Source organism: Octodon degus, unplaced genomic scaffold (genome assembly GCF_000260255.1).
Source record: "Octodon degus isolate 3935 unplaced genomic scaffold, OctDeg1.0 scaffold00028, whole genome shotgun sequence".
Taxonomy (NCBI): Eukaryota; Metazoa; Chordata; class Mammalia; order Rodentia; family Octodontidae; genus Octodon; species Octodon degus.
Genome location: NW_004524604.1, coordinates 7,695,826 through 7,700,796, shown reverse-complemented (window position 1 = coordinate 7,700,796; position 4,971 = coordinate 7,695,826). Strand labels below are relative to the sequence as shown.

The 4,971-nt window shown below is 39.8% G+C and overlaps 1 long non-coding RNA gene and 1 pseudogene across 1 annotated transcript in view; one reads left to right on the top strand and one right to left on the bottom strand.

The window, feature by feature from the left end:
• LOC111816195 overlaps positions 1 to 4,971 on the bottom strand; it is a 373,724-nt gene that overhangs the window by 32,289 nt on the left and 336,464 nt on the right. The window lies entirely within an intron of this gene.
• On the top strand, positions 3,533 to 4,404 carry LOC101591079 (annotated as a pseudogene).

Below are 4,971 nucleotides of genomic sequence, written 5' to 3'. Positions count from 1 at the left end.
TATAACCATATAGCTTTAACAAAATGATTTATAAATTTCTAATACAAAAAAAGTTCTTGTCTCAAAATGAAAAATTAAAAAGTGCTGGCATACAGCTCAGTGCAAAGGCTGTAGTACCAACCCCCAGTGTCAAGAAAAAAAATAAAAAAAGGGTCTATTTGGTTCAGTCCAGTTTCATGCGCCCATAACAATGGAGCTGGTTTCTGGGACCCAGCTGGCGCAGAGCAGTTTTTATGACTCACTTTCCTAACATTTTGTGGGTTGACCCGCTGACCCAAAGGGAATGACCAGACCTCACCTTTTCACATTTGTTCCTGTCGGTGTTTGATCCTACAGTAACAACCTCTTGTGTGAGGACGCCTTGTGACGCTTAGTGTAAGCACTGCAGCGCATAGGGAAATCTCCGGATTTGGAACTCCTGGTAGACTCTGTGGGACAAAAATAAGGCGTTAAAATTCTGGAATCAGTTTGAGTGACCCTCGACTAGCCTTTGAGAGATGCTGTGTTGTGGCTCCATCTTGTGGCCGACATTATGAACGCCTGGCAAGCTCATCCTCAACTCTCCAAAAAGATTCTGTTTAAATTTATGAGGACGCTGGGTGCGGTGGTGCCTATTCAAGACCTCGGGTGGTACTCTGGAGGCTGAGACAGGATGTTCACAAGTTCAGTGTTGGCCTGAACACCTTAGCTAGACCCTTTCTCAAAAATCAAAAATGTCTGGAAAATAGTTCAGGGGTAAAGTGGCCTGTATTCAATTCCCAGTAAAACACACACACACACACACACACACACACACACACACACACACACACACACACACACACACTCACTTTGGGGTAATTGGGAGTTGAAAATAAAACCTATCTTAAACTAGCTTCAGCAATAGCAGCGGCTGCCTTGCAGAATTGAAGCGATGTATGACAGCAGGAACTGCGGCTTTGGAAGCCTGGTCCAGGGCTCTGCCACACGGCTCTGCCGGTTCTATTTCTCATTTCTCTTTGCTTTGATACCCTTTTGCTCTGTCGGGGAAGGTTGTTGCTAGAAATCCAGAGTTAGAGCAATTTTCCATTTGACCCTGGCTTGGTCGTGTGCCAAGATTTGTACCAGTCATCCAGCAAGGGGATGGGACCGCAGCTGGAACTGAGAGACTGCGCTGCAAGAGCGGAGGGCAGGGAAGGAGGGCAGGGACGGTGTGTGACCGACCCCAGGAGGGAGGAGATGGGAAATGAGCAGAGGGACGCGCAGACGCACGCCTCGCGCCTCGCCCACAGCTGCCCCTCGTGCGAAACTCGCAGCACCCCGGCCGACCTGAGGACAGCACAGCCGCAGACACCTCTCTGTGCCAGGAAGAGAAGCCAAAGGCCTGGGAGCGGATGTGTTTCATATCGTGTTTAGGGGTTCAGGTTGAGTATGTTTCTTCTGCACTTAGCTAGTGCTGCTCTTGGTCCAACAATCTTTTCATTAAGAAAAAAATCTCTCTTGAATTCATCTATTCAAAGACATCAGTTCCTTTGACTCACTAGTTTAGGTAAACACTCACTTGCTATTTGTCAAGTATCATTGTAGATTCTAGGACTATACTTCTGGCTTCATTGGACTTAAAGATAGGAGAAAATAATTACACTAACTACAATAATTACGCTATTATCAGCTTTACTTATAGCCCTTGTACAGAATTTGTAACAGGCTTATGGAAAATTGAAACCACTAAGAGGAGAATTTCATAGACACAGAACAGGGAGCAAGAGAGGCTCAAAGGGGCAGAGATAGCCTGGCATTCATTTCACAGGGGAAAATACTTAACAATGGTTTGTCTGAAAAGATGTAACACTTTCTTCCTCTTTCTTGTTTTCCTGACTTTTCTTTGAAACAGAGTGTGGTTTGTGCATGTGGAGGCTAATTAACCAAGAAAGAATATTTGAATAAATTTACATTATTCATTAATTATATTCTGGGTTTATTGTCTGGTTGCAATTTCTAATGTAAAGCAAACTAAATTATTTTTAAAATTTGATTTTAAAGATAAAGCCTTCAAAATTTCAAAACAAGATAATAGGAGATTAACAATGGTTAATAATACATTGTGTATCATTAACTGTGGTTACCGAGAGTACAAGATACAGGCATTTAATTGTCCAAACAATATTAACACAATTTTTTCTTTTCAATGAACTAACAGAAATCAGTAGCATAACTATCTTAACTTCTTTTTTTCTTTTCCTTTCCTTCTTTTTTCCTTTCCCCTACTCAATTTTTCTTTCTTTTTTAACAATTCCTTCCCACTTTACAATATCTACTTTATGTTTTTGATCTTATTTACTCTTTCAGCTTCTCACAATAGGGAGACAACATGATGTTTATGCATGTGAATATGATTTATTTCACTTATGAATATGGTCACAAGTTGCATCCATTTCCTATAAAAGCCTCAAGTTTGCCATTTTTTAAGGTTGAGTAGTATAAAAAGTCCACATTCTATAAAGAGACCACATCTTTTTTAAGCCATTCCATGGTTAATAGGCATTTGGGTTGTTTCCAAGATGTAGCTATTACATATTGTGCTGCTATAAAAATGGGTGCACATCCGTTGCTGTGACATGATGCTTTTAATTCTTCTGGGAAGATACTCAAAAGGGGAATAGTTGGGTGGAATGGGACCTCTAATACTAGTTTGTTAAGGGATCTCCACACTGATATCCGTACTGGTTGCACCAGTCTGCACTCCCACCAACAGTGGGAAAGGGTTCTTTTCCCCCACAGCCCCCTCCAGCACTTCTTATTGGTTGATTTCTTGATACTAGTCATTCTTTCCCAGGGGAAATGGAATCTCAATGTTGTCTTAATTTGCATATCTTGAATGACAGTGATATCAAACACCTTTTCAATGTTTATTTGCTGTTTGTACTTCTTCATTTAAGAAGTGTGTACTCCTCTAAGATGGCCATTTTTGGATTGGGTCTTTAAATTTGGAAGGTCTGATTTTTTTGAGTTCTTTATATGCTCTTGTCTGAGGAATGGCTAGCAAACATTTTTTCCTACATTGTGGGTTGTTTTTTCACTCTGTTGGTAGTTTCTCTTGCTGTGCAAATGCATTTTAATAAGATGGGATCCCAGTTGTTGATTCTTTGTGATAGTTTCTAAGTGACTGGGGTTTTATTTTTTTATTTATTTTATTTTATTTTTTTGGGTTTTATTCATAAAGTTTTTGCCTGTACCAATGCTTTTAAGAGTTTTACCTATGCTATCTTCCAGCATATTTAATTTTTCTGATTTCATATTTAGATCTTAGAGCCATTTGAAATTTAGTTTAGTGCATGGTGAAAGATATGGGTCCAACTTTAACATTTGGCATTTGCAAAACCAGTTTTCTCAGCACCATTTATTAAAGAGGCTATCATTCTTTCAGTGGATGTGTTAGACATCTTTGTCAAAAGTAAGCTGGTAGAGTCGCGTCTGCGCCTTGGGGCCAGCTCCCCGGTCTTCTCTTAGACTGCTTCACCGCACCTGGGGCCAGGTGGCGGCGATCTCTGTGATGAGCTCCCAGAAAGGCAATGTGGCTCGTTCCAGGCCTCAGAAGCACCAGAATACGTTTAGCTTCAAAAATGACAAGTTTGATAAGAGTATTCAGACCAAGAAAATTAATGCAAAACTACATGATGGAGTATGTCAGCGCTGTAAAGAAGTTCTTGAGTGGCGGGTAAAATACAGCAAATATAAACCATTGTCAAAGCCTAAAAAGTGCGTTAAATGTTTACAGAAGACTGTGAAGGATTCTTACCACATAATGTGTAGACCATGTGCACGTGAACTGGAAGTTTGTGCAAAATGTGGAAAGAAAGAAGATATTGTTTTTCCGTTTAATAATGAACCAGAACACAGTGAAAATAATCAAAGATCTAATCATAGAAGAAACTGCAAGCGGAATGAAGAAAATGATGATGACTTAGATTTTGACATTGATTTAGATGACACAGATGATAATCAAGTGGATTAATTGAACATACATTAAAAATCATTTTAACATTGCAAAATTTTGATCACCTTTTTTGCCTTTGATGGTGTCACAAAAAATACTGTGAAATCCCAGTTTAGGAAATCAGAAAAAGCTATAGAAAATAGTAAAAGCCACATAAATATAAATTAGTCATATTTGCATAACTAAAACTTTCATCCAGATTGTCTTAGACAAAATTTTAAGTTGCATATATATAAGATACCTGCTAAAAAGCAGATAAAGGGGCCGGGGAGATAGCTCAGTAGAATAAGTGTGTGCCTGGCAAGCGCAAGGACCCGAGTTCAATCCCTGGTTCCACCAAAAACTAAAAAGAAAGCAGAGAGGGGTCATACTGCAGTTTGTGGAAGAATGTATCACCCAATATCAAACTTACTAAGATTCAGAATTGAACAGTGCCTGTAGAAGAACTATAGCTCAGGAGAATAAGCGCCTACCTGACAAGCGCAAGGTCTCCTAGGTTCAAACCCCAGTATTGCAAAAGAAAAAAAGAGAGAAAACTATCTAGGCCGGGCATGGTGGCACACACCTATGATCCCAGCACTTGGGAGGCAGAGACAGGATGGTTCTTGTGAGTTCAAGGCCAGACTGAGCTACACAGGAGATAGTCTCAAAAAATAAAAGCTTTTTAATGTAAAACTATTATAATTAACCTTAAAATAAATTAATCCATAGACTGTAATCCCAACACTTGGGAGGCTGAAGCAGGAGTATTGCTGAGTTCAGGGCCAGCCTGGGCTACAAAGTGAGTTAAAGGCCAGCCTGAATTACATAGCGAGATACTTATCTCAAGAAACTTAAAAAAAGCCCATGGAAAGTACCTTTTGATGATTGATCTCAGCTTTAAAAGAAAAGGTTGGGGTTCAGGGATACATCTCAGCAGCACAGTGCCTATCTGGCAAGCACGAGACTGTGTTTGGTCTGCAATACCAAGCAAAAAAAAAAAAAAAAAAAAAAAA